This window comes from Ochlerotatus camptorhynchus, unplaced genomic scaffold (assembly GCF_037179485.1).
Source record: "Ochlerotatus camptorhynchus isolate MF236.1 unplaced genomic scaffold, CSIRO-AGI_Acam_v1.1 ptg000391l, whole genome shotgun sequence".
NCBI lineage: Eukaryota > Metazoa > Arthropoda > Insecta > Diptera > Culicidae > Ochlerotatus > Ochlerotatus camptorhynchus.
Genome location: NW_027040878.1, coordinates 399,250 through 413,098, shown reverse-complemented (window position 1 = coordinate 413,098; position 13,849 = coordinate 399,250). Strand labels below are relative to the sequence as shown.

At 37.9% G+C, this 13,849-nt stretch overlaps 1 protein-coding gene across 2 annotated transcripts in view; it reads right to left on the bottom strand.

The window, feature by feature from the left end:
• Nucleotides 1–537, bottom strand: part of Rh7 (Rhodopsin 7) — a 274,211-nt gene extending 273,674 nt beyond the window's left edge. For both annotated transcript variants that reach the window (XM_065233157.1, XM_065233158.1), the window contains exon 1: nucleotides 469–537. The gene's annotated coding sequence lies outside the window, so the exon portion shown is untranslated. The remainder of the gene's footprint in view (nucleotides 1–468) is intronic.
• Between the last annotated feature and the right edge of the window lie 13,312 nt (nucleotides 538–13,849).

The following is a 13,849-nucleotide window of genomic DNA, read 5'->3' as shown; positions in this document are numbered from 1 at the left end:
TTGAGCATAGAAATCCATTGTCATTACCATGGTAACAACCCTTCTCCCCCTACGTAGAAAGTATGGAATGGATGTTATCTGAAAACTCTCTAAAACAGTCAACGTAGTCTATGAACAACCCCATATATGTAGCTCTTTAACCGACCATCAAAGAATCTTTCCTCATCCACGTTACAGCTGTCGTTGTAATGCTTCAATGACCATTCAGAGGATCAAAATCCTTCCTAATTGCATGAAAGAGCAGCTTATCTTTACGTTATGGTCGATAATTTTCCGCAGGTCAACATTACCTCCGACACAAGCTCAATTATTCTCAGCTCCGCATTTGCTGGATTTGGTACACACACACACACATATCATACATTATTGATGACTCTTCTAAAGGCTTCAGCTCCCGATGGTGATAAAAAGCGGTTTTCTTTACAAAACCACTTACGAGTAGCAAGCAATTTATGTACCATTACTCACCCACACTGAAGCAGTCAGATGAAACACTGTTATCCAAATATGCAGCAAACTGTGATTTTTACAATTAATCCAGTTGGTAAAGAGTTAATCTCGCTAAAATTCACAAACCACTGTTTTTTTTTTCAAATGAGAAATCAGAAATCACAATCTAACGACAACCGCACGCTTCTCCAATAAGCCACTTCACCGGAAATTTTAATTTGTCAGCCGTAAAAAGCTGCCCCGCCAACTGCGCCGAATTCCGATCGTATCACTAGCACAAATCCCAAAAAACACTGTTGTCTGATTAGCACTAACCGTCAAACCGTGTATCCTTTCCCAATGCTTTCCCAATCGACTTGATTTTGCTGTTTTTAGTTCAGTTCGCTGGCGCGCACACACGACTAGGACACAACCCGGAGGCGCCCAGAGATCCGCACAGGACGAAAGATTGTTGTATACTAATCTGGTCCTGGCGCGTTACACCGCTATCTATACGAGATCGGTTGCGTTGTGGTCCTCGCGCGCGCGGTCCTTCGAGATGCTGCTGTTCCAGTCCAATTGTTGCTGGTATTTCACCCCCACTGACTGGGGAGCTCCTTCTCGTTATCGCAACAGCGGCCAGGTGAGTGTCCCTGAGCGCCAGGCGGTGGGTGCGGCACTCTGTGAGCGAGAGAAAGTGAATGCACTGAAATCGGGATATGAATGGCTGGTATGTAAACGTCGAAGCAATCCTCCGATGAGGACACGGATGCGACAGGGATGAATTCCAATTTTCCAAACAAAATGTGTTTGATACGGAAATCCACTTTAGGATATTAATTCATGTTTTGATAAGTTAGATAAATTAGAATATTTTGATAAATTGATGATTTGTCAGATAAACTAGAATAGGTTTGCAATGCCATAACCTAGCCCTTTCATAATTAATTTTGAAAATTGTGGAACCACTGGAATTCCTTGTGTCTGTAAATGGTTATGGGATTTGCTAGTGGCTAACCCTTTCGGGACGACTTCTTTCTTTAATTATTATAATTAAAGATTAAAGAAAACCATACAATTAAAGCAAAATATGAGTAATTTTTTTTGGCGATGCCCCAGGCCATCCAAACTATCCTGAAGTGCTTTTTTTTCCCTTGATTTGTTTTCCGTCGATTTTGTTTTCCGTGCTGAGCACCAATGCTACCGGCGCCAGGGAGGCAGCTCCCACACCTGGACCCTACCTATCGACCCATCAACTCATGAACCGGGGACCAACGGCTTAACTTCGTGAACGGCGTGATCAGAGATGTTATACCTCAGAACATCCCTGCGGTGCCGACTGGGATTGAACCCAGGCCTGCTGGGGTGAGAGGCAATCACGCTTACCACTACACCACCGGCGCCGCTGTCCTGAAGTGCTTATTCTTGGTTATATTGTCCAAAACAACATATCATTCAAAATCCATTCTCGTGTCCAAACAACATCGATTTGCTTGGGACCAATAGGCTAGTCAAGTAGTGAGCCAATTTAAAATCGTTAGTTTCCACCGGTTGGTATTACCAAGCCGAAGATGGTGGGTTATATACTCAATTGATAATTGTCGAAATGCATCTATAAGACTAAGTTGAGGTACGGCACATTCTCGTTAAAAGAACGTCAACGCCTGGTAGAAGAAGATACGTATCATTTGAGAATGTTTTAGGTTCTCCAGATTGCTTTAAAGTTTAGATAAAATGATCTACTTATTCAACGTCGACTGCGACAACGCTCTTAGCATAAAATCATGTCTGAACATATTCATAGAGTCTATGCGCATCATTCATTATTCATTTACATACAGGGTAAGTGTACAATTTTTTGGCTCAAGTGGTTCCCTAATTGTCCTTAACTCAAATTATTTTTCTCCATACTTCACCTAATTTATTTCGATACAATGTTAGAACATAGATTTTGCCGCAATTAAAACCATGAAAATGTGTATCCGATTTGCATTAGGCTTTTTCTTCTTATTCATTTCAAGCTTATTGCTTAGTGCATGTTAGCTTATTGCGTGCTCTCGACTTAGTATTCTGAATGCACTTCCACAGTTATTAATTGAGAGCTTTCGATGCCTGTACCAAAGCATGAATTTGCATATTGTGTGGCATGCACAATGATACTCTATGCCCAGGGAAGTCGAGAAAATTTCCAACCCGAAAGATTCCCTCGACCGGACCGGGGATCGAACCCGTCGTCTCCGGCTTGGTAATACCGTGCCTTTACTGACTAGGCTATGAGGCCCCAAATACTGGATTTTGAATTGCTGAAAAAGTCGGTAAAAATTCAAATGACCGTTATCCGTAAGGAATCAATGAAATCGACCAATTTTATTTTCTATCATTAAATGGGGCTAACAGAACTAAGTATGTACAACTTCAGAACAAATTTTCTCATTAATACATTACCCCTGATTTTTAAACTTTTACCGAACAGTTCCACAATTTTAAAACTCAGTAAAACCGTACTGACTCGATTAGTGTGTAGCTAAAAACAAATATGGATCAGTCAGTCTAGCGTGTTAAGCGAATTGAGGTGATCCATAATTGTGGTTGATCTATAATTGTGGGGTTAGTGTTCATAGATTTAACATCAATAAAATTTTGAGAGAAGTTCAGAGGGGAATTTCGGTGGACCTTTTAGCAGTTCTAGATGAACTTAAGGAAAAATTTAGGAAAGCTGCGGGAGGACTTAAGATAAGTTCCGGAAGCACTTTCTCTGACAGCTTTCGGAAAATTTTAAGAGAACTTCACATACATCCAGGAAAATTCCGAAGGAACTGCTGAAAAACTACAACAATTTTTGAGAAAACTGCTGAAAACTTACCGGCATTTCACAAGGAATTTCAAAGAAGTTTATGTGGAACTGCCCACAAGTTCATTTCCAGCTTCCCAGAAGTTCACGTTGCTTGATTTGTTTCCCGTCAATCTTGTTTTCCGTTCTGAGCACCAATGCTACCAACGCCAGGGAGGCAGCTCCCACACCTGGACTCTACCTATTGACCCATCAACTCATGAACCGGAGACCAACGGCTTTACTTCCCTTCCAAAGGAAGACGTGATCAGAGATGTTATACCTCAGAACATCCCGGCGGTGCCAACTGGGATTGAACCTTGGCCTGCTGGGGTGAGAGGCAATCACGCTTACCACTACACAGAAGAACTTCACTTGAAACTTCCCGAAAAATGTTTTATTGTTCTGTACACACTTAGAAAAAATTACCGACTTCGGTAATTCATTTACCGAATTCTCAACAGCTGAACGGTCGGTAATGTGTTCGGTAATCGAGAACATTACCGAAAAATCTGTAAACTGAATCAGCAAAATTAGCTGTCAAATTTACCGAACGATCGGTAACGTTTACCGAAAAAAACAAGCTTGATTTGTAATTGATTTTACCGGAGAACTGTAATTTTGGAGTCGATATGGAAAATGAAAATTACCGAAAGATCTGTAATTTTTTTTTAAAGTCTACCGACTTAAATTCAATTCGCTTTAATATTGTTTACAATGTGTTTTTCGGGTTTTATCAATTATACAAATTAAATACAAATACTCCGATGAATATTTTTGTTAAGTTCATTCAATTATGTCTCTGATTCACGGGTAGAACTTGCTTCATTGCATTGAGTAGGCATTTCATGACCGATGAAAAGAGTTTCCCCGAGTGGATCGTTTCCCTTCGTGGTACTTTCGGCTGGAACAAAGCTTTCAAGTGGATGCTTTTCAATGATATGGCGTTTTAAAGAATAGAAGTTTTTTTTTATCTTGCATCACATTTCTGATATGTACAATCAAAAATTGTGTTTGCCGGTATAAAATCTTTCATTTTTATGTGGTTATTGATGAAAAACAAGCAACAGTATTGGCCATCTGTAACAATTGTTATTTATTTAGATAACGAAATATCTTTACTTACGGAAAATATCTACGAATCGCTCATCTTGGTGTTGCAGCTGGTCCATAACAGCCTCCATAATTGAACTTTTTATTTTTCACAAGTTTCCACTTACATTTTTTTTTTAAGAAGGTCGAAAATCACAATATGGTGAATTTGACGTTTCTCGCTGTGAAAACTACCGAACTCGGTAATGGAACGGTTTGTTTACCGAAACTTCAGTAAAATATTTCACCGAAGTCAGTGATGAAGCTGATTTACAGATCTGCCGGTAATTTTTTTTACCGTTTTCGTTGAATTGAAATGAAATCACCGAAATTCGGTAATTTTATTTACAGTTTTCAGCAATAGAGCGAGAAAATACCGAAACATCTGTAATTTTTAGGATTACCGATCTAAGACGGTAATTTTGTTTACCGAACTCAGGGTCTCTGTTTAAGTGTGTAGAATAAAATTTAAGGAAATTTGTGAATTTCTCGACACATCCGTCAGATTTTTGAAAGTTTCGTTAGCTTCTCGAAAGTTTCGTGTCTTCTCTGAAGTCCCTCGAAATTCTCAAAAGTTCCGTGAACTTTTCTGAAATTCTGTTAATTTTTATAAAAATACCTGAGCATCTCTAAAAATGCCTGAGCTTCACTGAAATTTCGTTAACGTATCTGAAGATCCGTGAGCGTTTTTAAAGTTCTTTGAGCTTATTTCAATGTTTGGGAACTTCCCTGCAATTTCATGAACTGCTCGACATTTTCGTATACTTATCGGAAGTTTCGTTTGCTTGTCGGAAGTTCCGTAAACTTGTTGGAAGTTCCATAAAATTATCGGAAGAAGATTTGAAGAAGTTTAGAGAACGTCTGACGAGAAGCTCAAAGGAATTCCGAGGACAACTTCAGAGTCCGATAAATTCACGGAACTTCCGAGAAATTTAGAGAACATCCGACTAGAATTCCGAGAAAAAGTGAACATGTTGAAAGTTCCGTGAAATTCTCGAAAGAGAAGTTCGGAGAACTTCTAATAATAAATCCAGAGAAGTTCAAAGAAAGTCTGACGGGAAGCTCAAATGAATTCCGAATACAATTTCAGAGAATTTCTGACTAGAAATTCAGGGAAATTCCGAGGAGTTTAGAGAACATCCGAAAATAATACCGAGAAATTCCGAGAAGAAGGTCAAAGACCTTTCGACGTGAAGTTCAGAAAACTTCCGATGAGAAATTAAATTAAGAAAAAGAATTTCTAAAGAGAAATGTTCAGAACACTACTGAGCCAGTGGCGCCGCGTAACCTCACTTTTTACCTGTGCACCAACTTTCAAAAACAGATTTAATGCCATATTCATACTTGAATCGGTTGAAAAACACACTTAATCTTCTAGTTAACTCAAAATCTACCCATTGCAAGCAATATTTTGATAATTCTTTATGTTTTGAGGATTGGTGCACAGGTAGATTGAGGTTAAGGCGACACCATTGCTACTGACAAAAAGTTCAGAGAACATCAGAAGAGAAGTTCAGCGAAATTCTGAGGAGAGGTTCAAAGAGTTTCTGGCGAGAACTTCCCAAAAGAAATTGAGAGAATTTCCGACGAAAATGTCAAAGAATTTCCAAGGAGAAGTTCAGAGATCTTCCGAGAAGAAGTTCCGAGAGGAAATTCAGAGAACTTCCAAAGAGAATCTCAGAGTACACAGTTCGAAAAAGTAGTGTAAATTTTTGTTCAATATGATGCACATAAATGGAGCGTCACATATCATATAAGTTTACATTATAAATCGTGTAAAGTAATGAAATATTTCATGAATTGTTACAAATATTGTATACAAAAGTCCATTTCTGTAAACAACATTGCTTATAAGTTGTTCCTTTGCGTGAAATGAAATACAAGTTTACGTGAATTCATGTTTACATCACAATTAAAATTCAGAATTTTTGGCTGAGTAGGTCTCTGAACATCTCGGAAGTTCCGTGATCCGACTACAAATTAAATGAACTTTCGACTAGAAGTTCAGCGAACTTCCAAAAAGAACTTCAGAGACCGATGAGATGTTCAGAGATATTCCGACGAGAAATTCAGAGAAGTTCCGACTAGAAGAAGTTCAGATAATTTCCGACTAGAAATTCAGATGATTTCGGACAAGAAGTTCAGAGAACTTCTAACTAGAAGTTCGGAGATCTTCCAAGCAGAAGTTCCGAAAACTTCCGAGGAGAAACTCAGATAACTTCCCAAGGAGAGGATCAGATCAGGCATGGAAAATCATTTGCATTCATTTCGTGCATTCATTGACATTCATTTGCCCCTAACTTTTTTCATCAACAGAATTCCACGAAATGATGTGTGGAGTTTTTGTAGGTTTTGTTATTAACTACAACTTTTGTTAACATTTTAAATCCGTATCTCTTATGCATGACAAACCAGAGCGAACAGAAGCCACTACTGTTTTTAAAGTAACAAGTTCTGCCCGCTCTAACTCGTGATGTATAAGAGATACAGATTTGAGTAATGAGCAAAAGTTGTAGCTAATAACAAAACCTACTAGAGCTGTATACATCATTTTGCGGAATGCTGTTGATGAAAAAGATTAGAGACAAATTAATGTAAATGAATGCATGAAATGAATGTAAATGATTTTCCATGCCTGGATCAGAGAACTTCTGAAGAGAAGTTCAAAGAATTTCTAAGGAGAAGATCAGAGAACTTCCGAGGAGAAGTTCAAAAAACTTCCGACGAGATGTTCAGAGTACTGCCGAAGAGAAGTTTAGAGAGCTTTCGAAGGGGCTTTATTTTCTTTGAACATTGTCAGGGCTGTTTTTCCAGTGATATGATAACCAATTTTCTATAGTAGAAATTGCGGACACTATTGAGACTTTGCGCTTGAAATTTGCTTTACCATATTTACTGCAAACGTTGGGATGTCATGGCTACTGCGATAGTGATTTCCTATGGGATTCTTGTGCTATAACTCGATGGTCCTTTCAATATCGAGTCTACTCTGGAGGCGCCCTTACGAGCAATGAATAATGTATTTTTCGATTAACTATGAATGACACATCTCACTTCGATCAATCTCTTTGCCGTGTATCTACCAATTAGAAAATTTACGCTTGCTTTACTGTTAGATCGTATTTTCCTGAGCAATTTCAGCCATTGGCTGGTTCGTCTCTGGCATCGCCAGAAGGGGATTCCCCAAGCTTACTTACTTTACTTTTCCTGGTCCGTCGTCCCTTAGGATTGCATCTGCGTCGCAATGTTACGCCAACTAACTCGGTTCGTGGCTGCTTGCCTCCAATCGCTAGAACTAATCCACAGCCGCAGACAGTAATGAGCAAAGGCAGGCGCACACTTTTTGACTGTAGATTTGACGACATACTTCAATTCTCCGCGTACATCGTACGGGTTAGGCAAAAGGTGTGCATTTGACTTTGTACTGTCCCATTAATGGCCCTTCGCTCATTTTCAACTTCTATTCAATTTTCATACTGCCGTACTCTAATGGAACAAACTAACTACCCTCTCCTAAAAGACCATTCTCTAGCTAATAAATTATCACACTAAAGTATCATGTTTGTTGCTTATTGCAAACTCGTATTTTTTACTTTGTCATTAGGGTGACCATATCGATGTTAGGGTGATAAAAATAGTTTTGTTTTCAAAAATGACTTTTTTCATGGATTTTAAAGATTGAAATATCAAATGAAAGTAAATTTAAAATTTTGCGGTATTAAAGTCCATTTGATGTAAATTTTGAATAATTTATGGCGTTCACTTCCGCATTTTTTTTAGAAAATCGTGTTATATGTGATATATATTTTTCAGTACAGTAATAAAATAACATTGATCTGAAAAAGATTGGATTGATCAGTACCGATCGAGGAAAACAAACAAGTTTTTTTTTAACAATACAAGTATTTTTTGACCGATTGTTCAAAATACAATACTAAAATCGTGCATTTCAGGCAAATTTTATAAAACTTCGTATATCTCAGTTGTTTGTAGATGTACAGCTTTTATGTGTTTGGAAATTTTTCATAAAATTCTGCGTTCTAAATCTTTACCCAAGGCAGCAAACCTCTATTTTGAGAAAAAAAAGTTTATATCGCTGCGCCATCGTTGTGGCTAAAACTTATTAAAGGTAGTCCTAATTAATCCATGAAACTTCACTGGAGACGTCAACTTAGTTGGATGCAATACCAGAGTATTTTTTTTTCTAGCTAGATTTAATTCCTAACCCACTGTGCACTGATGCTGAAAGCTAGGATTGCATTATCAATATTTTTCCATCTGTTCATCACTAATCGTTCATGCTTTTTTCAAAAAAATGCATCGATTTTGATGATTATAGTACGTTCAGACTAGGCTGTATATTACGTAATATAGCTTTATAATATGGATATCACTTTGAGGTGTTCACACTACGACAAGGTAATATAGTTTGACGTTTGCATTTCATACGCATGCGCATGCATCCAAGTAGCCTGGAATTTCTATGATTATGTTTTTTTTGCAAAAACAAACAAACATCCGTTCCGTATTCAATGTGAATCTGTTGAAATGAGTGATTACGAAACATTACATACGGTTATAACCCAGTACAGAAGATACGTCGCGGAAAGTAACGATCTCTTTCGGATGGTGTCCACGAAGGTGCTGATGTACAGGCGCAAACGACAGCAGCATTTGAGAAATATCCTCATGCTACGGAATAAATCCATTGCTATATCCACCCAAATGAATCGCGTAACCATGAACAGAACGATTTGGAAGAAGGTATAGCTAAGGCATAGGTTTATTTCTATCAATTGTATTAAAAATATTACTTATTTTTCAGAATAGAACCGGACGTTTTTTTGAGGAAGATGCTCAGCAAAACGGAGAGATTTTTTTTAAAGAAAATTTCAGGATGTCCAAAAACTGTTTCGAAATTCTTTGCTCCAAATTGCGCTGTTTGGAAAAGAAGGATACAGTGCTTCGAAAATGCATTCCGCTGAAAAAGAGAGTGGCTATTGCTGTATACGCGCTGGGATCTTCAGCGGAATACCGAACGATATCGAACTTATTTGGAGTGGGGAAGTCCACGACCTGTGAAATCGTACAAGAATTTTGCAACGAAGTGTGGCGGGTCATGCGGGTTGAGCAGATGGATTCATTTCCGCTCACGAAAGAGCGTATTGAGGAATGCGTAAATGGATTTGAAAGAATAGGGTTTCCTCAGTGTTATGGTGCCATAGGTAAGATTGATGGATGTATGCACATTTTGTTAACACTGAACCGATTGCTCTATACATACTATTTTCAAATAAATATTGGTATATTTTTCTTGATAAACCTATCTTTTCACTTCACCTTCACATCAGTAGATGCCTTGCTGTAGTACATGTACTGTACATATCCATCGGTGCGGCAAATTTAATTTATTTCTTGATTTTTTCCAATTTCTCAAGATCTAACTTAATACCTCCGTCAACCTCCAACTCGATCCAAAAAGAAATATATACAAATTATTTGCTTTGATCCTTTTAGATGGATGTCACATTGAAGTAAGACCAAATAACGATGATGCAATAGATTATCACAATTACAAAGGGTGGTATTCGACGGTGCTTTTTGCTAGTGTAGACTACAGGTGAGTACCGCAATTTTTAAGGTCGTTTTTAATGTGTGTAATTATGATGTTCATTGTAGGTATCGCTTCCAGTACATAAATGTTGGAAGTCCTGGGCGATGTAACGACTCGAAGATATTCGAGAGCTCAAACCTGAGAAGAGAACTTCAAAATTCACTTCTTAAACAGCATTCGAAAAACTTCTGTGGAATTGATGTACCAGTGCTGCTGATAGGCGATTCGGCTTTTCGTCTGTCTGATGTCGTAATGAAACCATATCCATTCCGCGCAGATGCTACTGAGAGAGAAAAGGGGTACAATTATGCCCTATCAAAGGCTAGGAGAGTTGTTGAGAACGCTTTCGGGCATTTAAAAGCCCGATTTCGAAGAATCGGGAAAGGTTTAGATAACAGGATCGATAAAGTTTCCCTGATCATCAAAAGCTGCTGCGTTCTTCACAACTTTCTTAACAATTGCAACGATGGTATTAATCAGCATTGGCTGCAACAAATGCGAGAGAATGAGCTGAAGCAAATGCCGGAGCATGTTGTTACAATTACTGATTGGAATCCCTCTGCGCAATCCATACGGGAAGCCATTGCAAATTATTTAGGTAAGAAGAATTGAAATGTTATTGTACATTTTTCATATCTGCTTTAAAACATGGTGTCCTGTTACACCAAACTGACTTTAGCTCTATGTTTCAGCTACACAATCCGCTTCATATGACGAACTGATGGATGAAGCTGTGGATAATTTGTAAAATGTTCTATTATTATATTTTTCTAATTTGATTTATTTATTTTATTTAATATTCATGCCATTAAATATATTAAAGCAATAAAACAAACTCGTTCCTGAAATCAAATGTTGTTGTTTCATGTCGTTGTTTTATGATTTGATTTAAAAAGTTCCAATTATAGCAAACAATATGCCACTATAAGTGTATATTCTATTTCTAGGGACGGCGAGAAGGTTGTCAATACAAATCCTGGAGAATATCACCAAAGGCACGATACTCTATTATTATTCATCATTTCTGCAATAACTGTAATGAAGTTCTTTAATTTTGAAAAATTTATGGATTTTTATACATTATCTGAAAGAGCTTCATTTTCTGGCCACAGTGATATTTTATTCCAACCCATACACATTGATCTCGATTTTAAAATCAAGATTTAAATCAAAATAAAACTTCACTGTTTGACACTGTTATTTTATGGTAGCCGCCTCCCTCTCACCACCTTGAAAAGTCCAGAATATTGATTGGACACACCAAAAATTTACCAATTTAAAATTTATATTTCTATTCGCTTATTTTTTAAATGTCTTAACATGTTTGTTAATTGATTAACCAAATATTTTTCGTTACATGTCATTTATTTTTGACAAAGTTTTTATTCAAGACAAAGACAGAAAGTTTCTAGCTGGTCAAGATCTCGAGCTATTTTATTTGCGAGAATTGCACGTACATACTAGCGCCATATAGTGAGAACATTCTGAACTACTGTCCACCAACGAAAAGATCTTGACTTCCTGAACATCTTTGCTGATGACAGTAACTTGCTATCTGGTCAGGATCTAGAGATATTCTATAAGAGAGAATTTTACATGCATACTAGCGTCGCGTGGTGAGAAAACCCTGAACTTATGTCCACCAGTGAAAATACCTTGACCTCCTGAACAACTTTGCAGAAGGCTGTAACTTTCTATCTGGTCAGGATCTCGAGATATATCACATGCAAGAATTTCCCATGTATACTAGCGCCGCGTAGTGAAAAAATCCTGAAATATTGTGCACCAAACAATAGGCTTAGACATCCTGAAGAACTTTGTCAAAGAAAGTAGCTTTCCATCTGGTCAGGATCTCGAGATATGTCACATGCGAGAATTTCACATGTATACTAGCGCTACGTAGTGAGAAAATTCTGAACTACTATCTTCCAGCAAAAATACTATGATTTCTTGAACAACTTTGCCAAAAACAGTAACTTTCTATCTAGTCAGGATCTCGAGATATTCCATGTTGTATCCGATTAAGTCAAATCGCACGTAGTATGGACACCGTTTACGCGGTTTCCATTTACGTTTTTACTATTATCCGCATTTTTTGGGGGTTTACTGTAATCAAGTTTAACTTGTTTAGTCCAAAATAAGTTTTTTGAGGAATACACGTTGGTTTAAGATCGATTGGTAACTTAACAACAAAATGGAAATGGAAAATTCATGTGTTGTACAAAGTACAACAGCACGAGTAACGGAGGGTTAAAGAACCCAGTTGATTGTTTGTTGAAGACATGGATATGATATGGTTATTTTTACATATAAAACAAATTACCCGAATGCACCAAGGAAACAAAAGTTGCTTAAATGGCAAATAATATCAATCCTCGGTTTGATTATATAACCTCGTATATAACAGCGGCAAGGAAAATTCAAAAAGTCAAATATCGTGAAGAACTTTTTCAGAAATATAGAAGCTTTTTTTTTGTAAAAATAAATGGGTTTTTATTAAACTCACATTACAAATACTTGAAATTTTTATCTTGTTAGAAATTTCACAAGAGCATCGTTGACCTCCTTAGCACTTTCGGCCATCCCCATAAGAATCTGATTTCGTTCAAACTCTAGCTTCATTAAATTGTCGTCTGCATCCCTCATGCGTTCAAGCTCAGACTCTAAAAGGGCATTCGTTCTTTTGAATTCCTCCAGCATTTCCATCTGCGGACTCGTATTTTTCTTTTTTGAAGATGGACGTTCAGATGACGATGGTGACGGAGAAGGCATTGGTTGAGAATCCGGTACTGATGACTGAGCTAATTCGTCATCCAAGAATTCCTCGGAGAAACCTAAAAAATAAATTGATTTGAAAAGTTCATAAACTTAATTGGACAGCGATTGAATCAGAATGAATTTTCTTGATGTTGAATGTTTTTTGTAACATTAATGAGCTGATTTACTAGTACAGGCTGTCGTGACCAGACCGAGGTTTCCAGCCTCAGTCACGGCTACACGAATCTGCGATGCTGCTTTTTCGGTTGCTTCCAATGCTGCTGCTTCTGCTGCTGTTCCTTCCGCTGGTCCGTCGCCTCTTAAATTCGGTACAAGAATCAGCAGCAGAAGCAGCAGCTGTAGCAACAGCAAGGAAGCAGCAGCATTGGAAGCAACCGAGAAAGTAGCATCGCAGATTCGTGTAGCCGTGACCGAGGCTGGAAACCTCGGTCCTGTCTCGACACAGGCTTCCCTCCGTATCTGCGGTGGATAGTACCGTCCACCCACCGGTATTTGTCTGTTGTCCTTCAAACAATTGAGCTGATTTTATGTAGATAACTAGTTTATGGTTGACTCTAATCACATATAAAAAATAAGCTGGATTACTTGAAGGACAATAGAGAAAAACCGGTGGGTGGACGATACCACCCACCGCAGATACGGCAGGAAGCCTATATGGTACAGCACACACAAAACATCAGGGCAATCGGCTGAACGATAACTGAGAAACAGCGGTAGGTGGATGGTTCCACTCACCACATATATAGGAAGATTATTTTTGGAACGGACGGGAGGAAAGGTGTACATGTGCAAACAGTTCAAGCGTAACTATTCAAATCGACGTATCTGATTTTGTAAACAATCACTTCAATCGACGATTTTTGTCTTAATTGCAAGCCCACCCACGCAAACTAACACCACCATCAGGTAGCGGAATCTTTCCCCTACCAGCTGGTGGTGTTAGTTTGTGTGAGTGAGTTAGGAGTTGCCACAAATAATTTGTCAATTGTTTTTAACAATTATTGTCGAATGAAATGATTGGTTACAAAATCAGATACGTCGATTTGAATAGTTACGTTTGAGTTGCTCTTTACACATGAGTTCCTTTTGAAAAATTAATAAAATAT